The sequence below is a fragment of the Pipra filicauda genome, unplaced genomic scaffold (genome assembly GCF_003945595.2).
Source record: "Pipra filicauda isolate LSUMZ 115617 unplaced genomic scaffold, ASM394559v2 scaffold93_size3172892_pilon, whole genome shotgun sequence".
Taxonomy (NCBI): Eukaryota; Metazoa; Chordata; class Aves; order Passeriformes; family Pipridae; genus Pipra; species Pipra filicauda.
In genome coordinates, this window is record NW_024105131.1 from 664,325 (window position 1) to 680,018 (window position 15,694).

A 15,694-nucleotide genomic window follows, 5' to 3' on the forward strand; every position below is an offset into this window, starting at 1 on the left:
TACTGATCTGTTTTGTTTTGGTACTACCTTGGGGTATTACAGGTGCTTTCACAGAGATAATCTCAATACAAGCTGACTTCTCAAAAAAAAAATCGGGTGTCTTTTTTAATTTTGATCAAAAGGTAGGCAAACGTGGTTGAGCTGCCTATTGTGGATGTAGAATAACTACATCCCTTGTTTTTTTTTCATCCCCTTGCCTCAGGTACACAGATGTTTGTCCCATAATGACTATACCTATCAATAATACCACTTCAGTAATGGGAAATGCATTTTACATTATCCTTTTTGCCTTAAATGAAATGAGGCCCACTTTCCAAAGTTGCTCCATGTACATTGCAGAGAGATGCTGTCAGCCCGCTGAACCAGTGATGAGGCTGTTCACATCAGGTTGGCTTTCCACCTGTTTTTCCATCTGTGCAGAATCATATCAAAAGATGGTTGTAGTACCTATTGCATAGATGATTTATGAAGATGCCAGTAAATGGGTTGGTCTTCATGTTTGAGGCAAAGTGGTTTGTGATGTACAGCTTCCAGCAGCTTTCAAACCCGTTACTTTAGCTCAAGTTAAGCATGCAGACTACAAAACCGGTATCAGAAAAGCTGACTCAAACCTGTTCTTCGTTGTAGTAGGGTAGTATCTTGGGTTTTTTCCACACTTACGTAGTATGACACAGACCACAAAAGTGCAATACTTAATTTTTTTAAATTAAAAACACCTCAAGTTTGGTAAATGATGGCTTATATCGCCCAAATATTTTTTCATAATTTGTCTTTAAAACTTTTCAGATAAACAGGTATTTTTCTGCAGCAGTGTTTATTTTAGTGGGATACCATTTTACCTATTCCACTATTAGAAACAGAAAAGGTGTCAAGGGTTACAGCACTTTAATGCTGCCTTGTGTGTTCCTTACCTTGGGCTTGTCTTACACTTAGGGCTCTTAACTTTGTGACCTTTCTTGCTTTGCTGTACAGTGACTTTATAACAAAAGGCCTCATGGCTTTTCCTGAAGAGACCTTAAGCTTTACATTACTATCAAGGATTAATCATGGATACACTACCTTAATGGCTTCTCACATAGCTGAAGATAAGGGCAGGGGGAACCAAAACCCCACAGTGTTCTGGCTTACACTGGCCTTAATCCATATTGTTTTGATTAAAATACTCATAGGTTATTAGTGTGGCCTTTTGACCCAATTTTGCTTGATGGTATATGGAAGTGGCTAACCATAATGGGAATTGTTAATGTAGGAGCTGACATGAAGAAATAGGAAGAAGCTGTATAATTTTTAGAGCAGCACAAGCGTTTTCTTTCACCAGGCAAGAAATAAAATGCACTGCTGGGTAATGTAGAAGTGCCAGGAAGAATTTAGTGTTTCCACAGGTCTGCACTTACCATGGAATCCTCTCTAGGCTTTGGTATTCTCACAGCTAAAAAGAGGGATTTCTGTTTCTGAAACAAAAAAGGGGGCTTTCTATCTATCATTTGGGGAACTTAATTCTTCACCAGGAAGAATGGAATTTACCAAAGGTATTAATCTACATATTAGTCTTTCAAATTAGTGATCTTTCCTAAGGACTTCTATAAGAAATTTCTGATTATGAGCAATAGTGGTGAAGAACTGGGAATTAAGGATAACTCCAGTTAATCAAGCAAACTGCTAGCAGCTTAAGAGGAAAAGTAACTTTAGGGGGAAAGCACAGTAATTTTTTTGTAAAACCATTCTGTGTTCAGAACGGTTACTTTATGAATAGGGATTTGATTATTTGGTCTTTTAGTTTAAATCTTTCTGGAAATAAAGTCTAGATTTTTAATAGTACTGCACCAAACTATTCCCACTACAGTATTCTTAATTTTCTGGCTCTTGCAGAGATGACACAGTATTGAACAAAACCTTCAGCTGCATTTATTAGGAAGAAAAATAAATGGAAATTATTGTTTGTTTTAGGTAGTAGATTCAATGAAGACCTACATGAAGATAATCTCTTTTGGTATTAGTCATTTTACTGCTTATCCAGATCAGTTTCTGGGATGGCATGCTGTTTACTTTTCACAAAAGTTGCATTTCAGCCTCGCTTTGTTATAGATGTACAAAGTGAGGGTATGTTTTAAGTGCAGAGGGAAGCAACGAGGGGAGGTAAGCAGGAAAGTTTTAAAGAATTGTTTAGGTAAGAAATTTAGATAGAAAGGTTACCACTGCCCTGCTGCCTTCCATAAGTTTTGGTGTTCACCTGCACATAGGGGACAGCTGGTGCTCTTACATTCTTACAGTTAGATTCACTACCAGGCGGCGTACCTGACAATCTGTAAATGAAACAGTTTTCACACTGTGACTTACAAACAGTTTTTTTCGCTGCTTCTAGAAATAACTTATTTTCATTGAATTACATTAATTTCACTTTAAACATGCTGCTTGTGTTTGAGGCCCTTGGGCTGCCTCTTACCAAATAATAGAAGAGCATCAGCCTGCTCTTACTGCCTGGGACTGTGTGGCAGAACCCTGTGATGTCCGTTTCCCTTTACTTACATGATTCTTCAATTCATCTAAAAGTTTCTTAAACTTAAGGGGAAAGGAAGAGGGGAACAAAGGGAATTGCAGAATCTTGTGCTGAGTGAGAAACAATGCCAGGCACCTGTACAGCCTGGAAAGAGCTTTGCAGTAAAGGACCCGGGAGTCCTGTGGACAGCAAGTTGAACATGAGTCAACAATGTTCCCCTGTGGCAAAGGTGGCTGCCACCCTCCTGTACTCCCTTAGGAAGAACATACTCAGCAGGTCAAGGAAGATGATCCTTCTCACCAGCACTGATGAAGGCACACGTGAAGCAATGCATCCTGGAGCACCCCACGTATATTGAAAGGCTGGGACTCTTCAGCCTTAAGAAGGCTTGGGGGAAGTGCTTAGCAATGTGTAGAAAAGGATATAAAGAGGACAGAGCCAAGCTCTTAGTGGTGCCCAGTGGTAGATCTAGAAACATTAGGCAAAACTGAAATGTGAGAGGTTCCGGCTGAATATCAGGAAACGTTTTTTTTACTGTGAAAATGGCCGAGCACTGGCCCAGGTTGGTCAGAGAGGTGGTGGAGACATTAAAAAGCTGCCTGGGCATAGTCCTGGGCAACTGGCTCTAGATGGCTCTGCTTGAGCAGGGCATTGGAGCAGGTGATTTCCAGAGATCCCTACCAGCTTCAGCCATTTTGTGATGCTGTTATATTCCTGGTGTAGGTAAATCTGTGTGCTTTTGTCACCTTTGTCTTATCAACCTCACCTGCTCCTTAATTGTCTCCATGCTCCTTTAGTCAAGTGCAGAAAGCATAGGGCCAGGCCAGCAGTCTTGGTCCTTTCCTGTCATCTCTGGCTCAGGCAGAGTTGTGAGCATGTAATCTTTTGCACTTGGGACTAACTTTATAAATGCTTCTTACCTTAGTATATACAGTAGCTGAAGAGCTGGCTATGGACTTCATAGTTTCTTTAATGCTTTTATTGAGGTGCTGCCCCACTGGACACCTTTTGTTCTATATAGTCAGTGCAGTGATTGCTGATAGAGACTTCCTGCCCAGTTTTATTCATTCTGGAGACAGCCGATGCCTTCAATGAAAGTTGTATTGTAGTTTTTTTATTTTAGCTTTTATTTAGATGATTGGCAGAAACAAAAAGTAGATGGTTTAAACTGAGAAGACTAAGGAGGTGTTGATCTTGTATGGCAGGTGGTTGAGACCTTTCCTCAGCTCTGAGAGGGCCAGGTGTAGAACTGGCTTGCTTTCAAAATCCTTCAGGCATATTCTTTGTGCATCTGTACTGCTGCTGCTGTGCTCAGTAACTACTACTTGAAGGAAGTAGCTGGCTTCTCAAAGTAACAATATCCTGCCAAACATTAGAAATTCACATCATCTTCAGAGGAGCTAAGTGAAAAGGGGCAGTGAAAACTTCCACATCGTGCAGCTTTCCCAAAGAGCCTAATTACAGCTCAAGCCCCCAGACATCCATTGGTCTGTGGTACTGTCTTGCATGTATACCATGTCCAGCTGGATGCTTCCACAGTATCCAAGATTGAGATTGTGTTAATAATGAAAGACAGGTGCTTTTCTCTCTATTCAGGAAGAATCCTGGATTTTACTACAAATGTTCTGTGAGATGGGTTTGTGTCCCCAAGGCTCCAGAATGCTCATCATAGAATCATTAAAGCTGGAAAATACCTGCGAGATCATCAAGTTCAACCTTTGACCTAATACCACCCTGCCCACTAAACCATATTGTGAAGTGCCAAGTCCAGTCATTTTTTCTGAACACTTCCAGGGATGGTGACTTCACCACTTGCTGGAGAGCCTGATTCTCTTCTTAAGCTGGTCAGATCCCAACTAAGCCCCTTCCTCCTCACAGATAATTTGAGTTCACATCCCATTAAATATCATTCAGAATTACAGGGCAATGAAGTTTCTATTTTATGTCAATAAACAAGAAGCCTGATCACCCAAATTTGTCATGGAATAATTCAGCTGAGGGATGAGTCATCTGATCAACCTTTTAGCATTGTGAGCTGACTTCTTCCATATGAACATGGAAACGCATTCTGATTAATAATGTCATTTATTTCCACTAGTAATATTTCTTAGGATTTCAAATATAAGGTTCCCAAGCAATGGTCGGCTAGTAAAACCAATTGCAAACCCATTTCCCTTTGCAGTTTTATGTTGATGATTCTGGTCACATCTCTGGTAGACAGCTTTCTGTGCTTTGGTTTTGTCTTTTCCCCTCCCAATGGCCATTATCTTCCTGAGCTGTTGTGTAACAAACTGAACTCCATCGTCTTGGTTTGAAGGACATTGTTTGTGGGTCCACAGAAAATCACAGTCTGTTTTAGTGATGCTGATTTTGGTGAATAGGGAGAGTGTGTGATATTTACATTGTTTTAGGAATGCAGAATTCTTAACAAATTGCCCGTAATCAAGCCCATTTATGTTTATGGAGTTTCCCTGTCAGTTCTTAAAACCGACTTTCAGCTTCTGGCTAATAAAGTATTTTATTTCCTTGGTGCTGGGAGTCTCAAAAGGAAATAATTTGAATAATTTTGCTAGATGCTGTGTCATATTCGTGCATCTGAAAGATTTCAGAGGTAGTTTCTGAGTTGAATGTAAGCATCTATGTTTTGTATTTAGTTACAAGATAATAATTTTGTGCGTTATGTGTCCAGTGAAGAGACTGTTCATTGACTATCTCAACCTACTTTATCTCACATATAAGATACACTAGTTAGATCTCTATCCTTTAATGGGAGTATAATTGTACATGCTCCTAACTAGCTCAGATACAGTACAAAGAAAGATGTAACAGCACTGACTTCAAAAATTTTCAGCACTTTCAAATCCTTTAGAAATTTGAACTAGGTTACTGATGTAGTTACAGTGCACAGAAATAGATGGAGCTGCATCTTGTCTGGGCAATCTAGACTGAAATCAGCGAGTGTCCTTACACGACCTGCCATTTCACCTGAGACTGGGGAGCATCCTACCATTGGTTTTAGGGAATGGTCAGGTGAGAGCAGAAAAGGTTTGTTTTCCAGAACAGAGCAGGAGTGTTAGCTTATCTTCAGGATGGCCTAATCTTTGCAAGGAGCCAAAGATAAAAATTTGGCTTAAAAGAGGATATAAATGTTAACTGCTACTTTTTTATTGCATGCAACTATTTATTGTTGTCCTACCTGAGTAGCAGATAATAAAGCAAGAGTATGGCCTGTAACTGAAACTTAACCTTGTAAAACTGTTGGCAATGAATTATCCATGTGTCTGTTTGCTCTCTGTTAATGGCAGCATAAAATGCAACCATAAAGTTTGCAGTGCAGCACCTGGGGTACTGGCAGAAGTGACTGCATCATGGCTCAGTAAAATGTTGACAAAGAGTAAATGGGAAGAAGCCTTTCAGTGCAGTCAGCAGGGCCTGATCTAGCAGAAAATAGCACAGAAAATACAGTGATGCTGTGATATAAGTGACTTGCTTCTAAGAGTCTGAGCTGGGAAAAAAATGTGTCTTTGAAAAAGGGAATGATTTTTATATAATTTCTCACTGGTACCACAGCTTATGATGGCCACAGGTGATTTGTGAGGAACATTTGCTCTTTGAGATGATAATCTTCATTGATTTCTATATCTTCTTTTTATTTTCATGACAGCTGTCAAGCTGGCTCTCATTTGTGACCCTTAGAGTTAGGTCAGTCCTTTTTCTGGTCAGTTTGAGAAAACTGTGGCTGAGGAAAGGTGTTTGAGGAACTTTTAAGTATGGATCTTGAGGGCAGCGATGTTTCCTCCTGGATTGGCCAGAGTTAATACAACATGAGAAGAAAGACAGAAGAACTGCTCCTACAAGCTTCCATAAGGAAGTTTTAGTTACGATTTTATGTAAAGCAGAAATAGCCCATATTTTTTCAGCATCTAATCTCATCAGCTCTTTCCTTTCCCTCCTGCGGTTTTCTTTTCCCTCTGTGTCCTGGTTTAACTCCAGTCAGTAATTAAGTATCACGCAGCCACTTGGTAATACTGCCCACTCCTCTGCTGGGATCGGGAGGAGAATGGGAAAGAAGGTAAAACCCATGAGTTAAGAACAGTTAAATAACAAAAAATAGTTCTGTTTTCTTCCCAAAAACTATCTTCTTCTCAAAAACTTCTGCTGCTGTGTTGCCCCACATGGTGGTATTACCGATATATTGCAGGTGTTCCGGAACTTCACCCTGTTCCAGTGCAGTCTGGATTAGTCCATGGCAGATGGGAGGGCTGTGTTTCCACTGGGGCAGTTGATTCCAGGTGTACTGGACATCCCTCTAAGTGAAAGCAAATTGTGGCCTGCCCAAGGGATTGAGAGAAATGCATTGGCAATCTCTCTTGTGGCAAACCGTTTGGAGCCTTTGACTCCAGGTCATACTGGAGTTGCAGCATGTCCAATATGGCAGCACTCAGCAGTGATTTGTGTCTATCTGGAATTACCAGGCTGACAACATCCTTTTCCCAAATATTTTACTAGTTTTACACTTCTTCAGGGGGGAAGTTCCAAAACACTGGGGGTGCCTCCTCTGGTAGGCACTTGCCCATACTATCCCACATACCCAGCCACTCAAGGCTGTCCAACCATGGGGCAGATCTCTGGGTGCAAGAGCTATGGTAACTAGCCTGGAGGAGAAGGGGAAGACGAAGGGAGGTGTCTTCCCCCATGGATTGGGTCTCCGAGGAGAAAAGGTAAAAGGTTTAATTATTAATAGTTTCCAATAGATGGCTCACAAAGTACGCAGATGATGGCAATGCTAAGTACAAATACCAGGGTAGTTTCATGACCAGCAATTCTCTCATATCATAAGCCAGCATTTAAGTATAACATGATACAACTCCGAAAACAAGTGGAACAGCTCTGAGAGCAAATAAAATCAACATCGTGACCAGTGACTACTAATAATGAATGTTTATAACAAATTTGTTCTAACTCATTCTAATCAGATTTGTCATTATTTAACCCTTCATTGCCCTACAGTGAACACCAAAAAAAAAAAAGAAGTGTTGCAGTTTAACATCAGCCAGCAACTCGGTACCACAGGTACCACACAGCTGCTCACTCACAGCCCCTCCCTCCCTGGTGTGAAGGGGAGGAGAATCAGAAAGAAGGCAAACCCCATGGGTTGATGTAAGAAGAGTTTAATAATTTATAAATACACTAACGATAACAATAATATAATTGTAATGAAAAGGGAGAAAAAAAGAGAGAAATAACCCACTTCCCAAAAAAGCTCCACCCAAACTTCCAAGTGACGTCCAATGCTCACCACCTACTGATTGACACCCAGCCTGTCCCTGAACAGCAATCCCCCCCTCCTGGCCAATTACAGTTTTATCATTCAGCATGATGCCATACAAGCTGGAATATCCCTTTGGCCAGTTTCGGTCAGCTGTCCTGGCTGACCAGGAGAAGCTGAAAAGTCCTTGACTTTGTATAAGCACTACTTGGCAACAACTAAAACACCAGTGAGTTATCAGCATTATTCTCACACTAAATCCAAAACACAACACACTATACCAGCTACTAAGAAGGAAATTAACTCTACCCCAGCCAAAATGAGGACTTTGAAACATTCTGCAAACTTCTTTTCTCTAGAAGAGATGTTAAGGCACTTTTCTCTGCTGGGATAGACTGGATAGATTTCAGTAGGAAGATTAACACCATGACCTGACTGTTCAGAACTCTGTACAGTCAAGAAAAGTCAAACTTTGCCTGATATCTCTTGTTGGAGCATTCCTTACATGGCCATAGATAGATGAAGAAGGCTGAAGTATGCTCTCTAAACCATGCAGTTACAGGTATGATAACCATCATTTCTGGAAAGTGATTGAGAGAGGATCAACTACAAATCTCTCTACACAGAGGACAAACTCAGTTGTTAAAAAAATAATCACAGAAATCTTAAGATAACTGAGGCTATGTCTAAAGATAGCTGTGCAGGGTATGCTAAAGGTTTGATGATGGATGCAGGAGATGGTGCATAGCAAGACCAAGTCCCATGGTAGGTGCATACGACAGTGCTGTGTTGTCGGAAGCCAAATGCAGGAGACTTGGACAAAGCCAAAGACTGATTTATGGGCAACAATCTTGTTCAGCCTGCAAAGAACTTGTTTTTATAGTGGGGGTCTGTTTGCTCCTGCTCAGAAATGCCCAGGAGGACTGGCACATGGAACTTGTGCACCAGCTCTCAGTAGAATAGTTTTGACTCATTAAGTAGGAAGTCCTGCATCCACATGCTTTCTGGTTGTAAAGCCCCAGCATAATCTGGTGGATTGTCTGGAGATTAGCGTGGAGAGAGAAAGATACCACACCATATGTAACGTAAGTGGATTTATAATGGCATGATAAGAGAGAGGAAAATGACCAGTGGAATTCATTTGGAAGGCAAAAATCAATGTTTTCTGTCTGAAATCAGGACATGAGTGAGGCGGTGTCTGTAAAGTGCCAGTGAACATAAAGCATGTGCTTTTATCACTTGTTCAGCATAATCCTTCCAGAGTGCTATATTGAGTTGTTTTTGAAGGCCTTGTGCCAGGGCTTTATCAGATCAATCAAGATCAAAGGTTAGGCTTGATTATTATTTTTGTGTGTCTTTCTGCCTTTTTTTCTGCCCAATTCTACTAAGCACTCCAGAGGCTTTAAGTAATGAAAAGCATTTGTTGGAAATGGAGCAATGAAAACTGTTTCAGCCTGGCCTTCTCTCAACCAGCATGTAAAGGGGTGCAGAACACGGCGGTACAACACCAAGGCCTGAGCTCACTCCGTGTATTGTTGTAAGACCCCAGGTTTTGAGCTACAAGCTCATCGAAGGGGTTTTACTTTAAAAATATACAAGGCACCAAAAATATCTGCCCTCCACATTCATTAAAAGGGCCTTCAGTTCTTTAAATACCTTGAGAGAGCACATGTGAAAAGACACTGCATGTTTTCTCAGGAGGTTAAATAACACACTTTTACTGGCAAACTTTACAAAATAAGGGAACTTGGCAAAAGCCTAAAGGGCAATATTCAACCAGAATAAAGCATTCCACAAGGCAATGACTTAGCACATGCTAACCCATACCACTTAGCAAAATCCAACAGCTTTAAGTTACCGATATATGAAGAAAGGAGACTGGGAGAAGAAGTAGTAAAGAGAGAGAGAGAAAAAGAGATAATTAGCTACCATCCCAGGTCCAGCATAGATCCAGCTACCAGGAGTCCAGGAGATGGCAGAGCCACACCCACAGAATGGCCACACGGTGCTGTTTTTATCTGCTCCGGCCCCCTGTGGCCACTCCCCCCTCCCCAGGTGGTACCTCGGTGTTCCAGCCGATCCGGGGCTGGGTTGGGGCTCCAGGGGGTGGGGTGTGGGCAGTGCTCCTGGTGTCCAGTGACTGATAGCTGTGCCAGGGCTGCCCAAGGAGGCTCCAAGGGGCTGACATTTGACCTGTCTCTTCACCCCCTCCACATGCACTTGAGTTGGTCCGAGCCAATAATTAATACAATAATCCAGTTTCTCACAATTGTACACTAATTTTTGATGTAGTGGAAGTCCTAAATTGTAATTTGTGCAAATGGCTGCATAGAGAATCATCTATAGAAACCTGGAGTCAAGAAGCCTTGATCCAGTCACTGGTGAGGCTGGCTACTGCGCCATATCCAACACTGGGTTTTGTGTTTCCTAGGTCACAGCAAGTGGACAATGGAGCAGATTGGAAAGTCTCTAAGCAAAGTCAAGAAATCCACCTAGTTGCCCTGGATATTGTGCATCCAGATCTGCTGAACACACTGATAGAATGTTAAGCCTTCAACCTGAACTCTATCCCTCTAAATAATTTATTTGTGCCAGAAACTCCAAAACATTAGTTGTATTAGTTGGATTGGGCAAGATACAGACTTTTTCTTAGGCTAATAGTTCAGTGTGTCAGGCTCCCTGACATGGTTTGGGCTCATACAGCATCTGTCCCAGTTTTATTTGGTGAATTAATGTAGATTAGACGCTATTCCCAAGATGTTTTATGGACAAGACAATTCTATTTTGGGGGAAAGAGGGATTGGAGGGAGTGTAAGTGTGCAGACTTGGGTAATGCTTTGAGGGCAGACAATATTCCCAGATAGTTTAGTTCACAGTACAGAAGTAGCCACTCTGTCTAGAGGCACATAGCAGGTTGTATGCTGGTACTCTAGAACCAGAGGAGCTCATAGAACCAAGCACACTGACAGAAGCCTCCTGGCTTTTTGCTGGATGGAACTGGGATCCTTGAAGTCCTGAGTGCCCAGAGTGTTGAAGATGTCTTTTCCTGGAGGCAGCTGCTGAGCTGCTGGCACTGCCCGAGTGCTCTTGCAGCTGAAGCCCTCCAGTACAGCTCACATCTCTTATCCTTCAGTTCCCCTGAGCTAGCATGAAATGTCAAACTTCTCAGGACTGTAGTGATTAAAGAACAAGTATATAAAAAGTTATGCAGGGTGAAACAGGGGAAGCTTTCCTAATAATATGATTATTTTTCCATATGGCTTATAGAAACTGTGGTGGTGATGATGGCAATGAAGATTCCAATTTGACTGATCAGCCAAATGTGTGAAGATTGTGGTACTTTCTAGGACATTTCTGCTTTTGAAGCGTGTTTAAGACTCTTGTCATAAATACCTGCTGTAATTTGCTCACCTGTACGCTTGCTGGGCTGCAAATATTTAGGTTGTGCACATGGGCTCTTAAAGTGGGCTGCAGTATTGACCATTTTCTTGGCTTCTCCAACACACTTCCTATGTCCCACTTGCCTTAAGATTCTGGAATCAGGAACTGTAACAGTTAAACAGATTCAGGATGTCTCTGTCCCATCTCCAGCCTTCCAAATGCTTTGGATTTAAAACCTATCTTTCTTGATGGATGAAGCATACAGGAACATGTTCGTTTTGTAGAATACCAAATGCATAGATATGAATAACAGTAACTGCCAATACACTTAGTTTCTTTGATTTCCTGACCATTCTTCTGTATGGACATGGGAGTCCTCTGTACACGTTTTCCTAGTCACTGTTTCCCCATATCTCGCTTGTTTGGGGTCTGCTTTCTGTGCCTTTGGTTTTCCTGACATAATTTTCCTCATGTGGCTGATGAGATCCTTTTCTCTTATAATGCCGGAGCTCTTTGATCAGTTTCTCAGTTGATCTTTTCTTTAATTGTTGCCCTTCTGCATTTAAAAGGTTTTGCTGTGAGTGGCAACCATCTTGCTGATCAAGGATGCTGTGTTTCAGACAGAAAACCACTGAAGTCTAAGGGCTCCCATTACCAGCCTTGAGTCCATCTCCACTACCACCAAGGTGGGAGAGGCTGTGAGCATACCTTCTGCCAGAATTCCCCAAATTTGCACATGGAGTTCCCTCAAAGTGTCCTTCTGAGCCTTTCAGAAGAGGGAGGACTCACTGAACCAGAAACTGAAAAGGGAAGTGAATGTTTCTCAGCAGCAGTGAGGCACACTTGGGCACATGATGCCACCAGGTGACTGGCAAAACAAGGCTGACTCTCCCTCTGGCCCTGACTGCTTGTGACCCCAAAGCTGCATCCCTGATGGAAGAGGCAAAAGGCTGAGTATTGCAGGGCAAGACAAAGTAAGAAATCTCAGTTTCCAAAAGGATGTCTGGGAACACTCTCTTAGCAAGTGTCTTCCTCTGTCTGTCATCTGCTGTATGAATTCTGCTTCTGGTCATATTACACCCTCAAATCCCTTGGGATAAGCTTTTCCTGGAGTGTTTTCTCATGTCTCCCTTGCAAATAAAACCAGGGCACATTTCTGCTACCTTATTAAAAGATCTGTGACATAGTTATTGCAAATCTTACTCACATTAAAAAAATACTGTTTTTAAAAAGTGAGGGCTTAATTTTTAGTCCGGGTCCTTCTTCTGAATCTTTTAATGACTGGTTAATGTCACATTGGCAGCCTGAACTTCTGAGCCACAAAATGTGAAACTTTAAAATTTTTTCCTTATAACAGAGGTATTTGGGGTAGAAAATCTGAGTGACATGAAAGGAGAAATTTGCCAGGGAGCTCTAAAGGGGAAATAGAGCTTAACAATCTTTTTCTAATTATCATAATAGAGTGCCATTATCAGAAATGCTCTGTGCTCTATTGGGATAGAAAGTTATGTTAAGAGAAAACAAAGATATTCGATCCTTCATAGATCAAAGCACTTTTATGATGCTGCTGTCATTATGAAAGGCTCTTGGTGTAAGAATGGTACTTGGTGGACAATGGCTCTGGTGTTTGTTACTTATTTTAAAAAAAAATTAAAATCAGACCTAGTGTATCATTTATGAGGTCTCAGATTTGACAAGAAATGCCTCACTCTGCCAGAAGGCAACAGTTTTTAGGACTATGCTGTAGTTCACTGTCTCCACTGTGCTAACAGGAATATTTGGTACGGGAATAAACACTTGCTCAAATCCACTGGAGTGAAGGAATTCTACATTGCAAAGGCCTGTGGGCTTCCTTATACCTTTTTCTCCTTTCTCTTAATGTCTATTTGTGGTCAGAATATAGCTCTGAGAGCTTCCAAGCAGCTTTTTTCCTTTTCTGTTTTTGTGGTGGTTAGAGCAGCCAGATGTTGGTCCGTGACCAAAGCTCCAAAGTGCTCTCCTAACACAGATAATAATAAAAATAGAGAGAAATTGATATTGAGAACAGTTCACCTCTGGCTCACAAAATGGATTTCTTACTGCTATAAAACCCTCTGAGGCTGAGGAAAAAGTTGAAATGCCAAAGTAACAGCATGGAGTTCCACAACTTGTGGAGACCTGGATTGTTGAACAAGTTCATGTTGCCATCCTGTGGGTGTATACCAGACCACAACAGCCTTTCCTGTTTTCCCAGAACCAGCTGTAAACAGAGTGAATCCTTCCACTGGTTCTGTAGATGACAGCAGCTTTTGTCCAACAGGTACTTCACTAAAGAATTTCAGTAAAGGGCGTGAAGGTAAATGATAAGCAATTTGTCCCTGAAAATCTGCCATAGCAGCTTGCAATTCATATTTGTGATTCGAACACCACTCAAAATACCAGGATTGTACAGACTTAAAGACCTGGAAAGACCAACATACACCCATAGTGTTGTGTAAAGAATAGTTAAGAGAATGGGAAAAGGAGAGAGAATATTATTTGAGGGAAAGCCTATTAATTTTTGTAGGTAGAAAAGCAGTATTCAGGAATAGAACAAATTATAAATACTGATATTTTACTTAGACCTGTATTTCAGTTCTGTACAAGCTAGTATTACCTATTCCTATTTAAGTTGAATGAATAGAAGAAAAAAGCTATTTGAACTTTGAATAATTTGTCAGTTTGCCAAACTTAGCAATGAACCCAATAAAACACAATGATTTATTGTTTTGTTTGTTTTCTATTGACCCTTCTATACAGGTGAGTTTTTAAATGATTTTTCATGGAAATGCTTTGTTTTAGCCTATCTTTATTTGCGGACCATCAGTCAAAGGAAGAGAATAGCGTCATACTGTGGATGCATATTCATGTCCTTATCTGGAGATCTTCCTTCCCCCTTTTACAATACCAATAAAGGGTATTGTACAATCCTCCCCTGTGCCCAGCACATGGGGCCATACACAGTTTGCCCACTGCTATTTTGATTTCTCTTTGCTGCTTTTTTTAAATGAGGCACTTGGTGACCATAAGATTTTTAAAATGCTTTTGCTCCAGCACCTCCAAAGGTTTTCTTGTGTTTCTTCCGCAAGAAGAAACGCAACCTCTCTACAACCTCTCTCTGTTTCCTCTCTTAAAGATCAGTAAATTTCTGCTAAATGCTCTGCTTGTAGTACTTTTAAGCCCAGAAGGCTGCCTTCAGTCCCAGAGCTGACATTTCCTGAGGCAGACATTCTGGCACCACTCACAGCATGGACAAAAGCCTCCAACTGGAGGCTCTGGCTGGAGAGCTGGAGCATGTTCTCTAAAGAAGTCAACTCCAAAGGAATATTTTTCTGACACATAGTCTTTTTTTTTTCCTAAGGTAATTGCACAACCTTTCCAGCCCATGGCTATCCTACAGTTTCCAGTCTGTCCTGACTTTACCTCCCTGACAAGTACTACAGTGAAATTGTATTTTTCCCTCACAGAGCACATTGACTTCTTGCCTTTGTGATATGGAACACTTGCCAAACTCTGCTGTCAGTGTTTCTAGCGTCCATCCTGTGTGCTTTATTGCCTTATTTCAGCTCGGTAAGAAATGTCATTCTCTCTTAGAGACATACTGTCCCAATGTCTCAGGACTTGGTGTCTTTAGCTCTCTGCGTCCTTCCAGGACAGGATGGAGAAGCCCACCCGAGTGGCTAGGTTGACAACGACTGGGTATCCAGGGGAGCAGAAGCTTTTCCAGAATATCTCCAGTTGCCCAAACCTACCAAAACCCTCACAAAAGACACAAATGGCAACAAAACCTCCCTAACAAAAAAAAACCATGGAAAATTCCAATAATATGGAGGATTATCTGTATACTGGGACAAATATGTATCAAATAAAGCAAAACTGCTCATTCTTTGCATTCACAGTTGGGCATTCAATTACGTCAGGAAACTATTTTCCCCCATCACATATTAAGATGCCAGTGGCTGGCTCTTCACTTGGCTAGCGTGCCATGGTTTAGATACATTCTCATCAATCATCTCTTCTATGTACTTCCCTGGAACAACATTTTTGTCTTCTCTTTCATTTGCTGACTGATGACAATGTTCAGGGACAGAGGCACTGAAGCATTTGTTAATGCAGACTTAAGACTGATTTCATATTCTAGAATTCATTCTCTGGCCACACAAAGCTCTCTGGAGTTCACTTTCCGAGTTAAACACAAAAGAGGCGTAGAAGGACTTTACAGAAGGCTGTAGTACTTCCTATGGGAGACGAGCCCCCTGATTCGAGTAGAGCAATTTCCCCAGTTACTTTTTTCTTAGAAGGCTGGGAGAGCTCCTTCCTCCAGGAAAAGGTTAGTCCATAAATGGGAAATGCTGATAATAACTGCAGTGACCTCTACAGATAGTCCTGAGAAGCTGTTGTTATGCATGGAACCAAATTAATAACTGCAGACACCTGTCAAAACAGTGATTGCATATCAAGAATGACACCACATGAAAAAGGAGATGTTTGAAACTTCCTTCAAGAATTAGTTTTGGAGTCCTGAGACT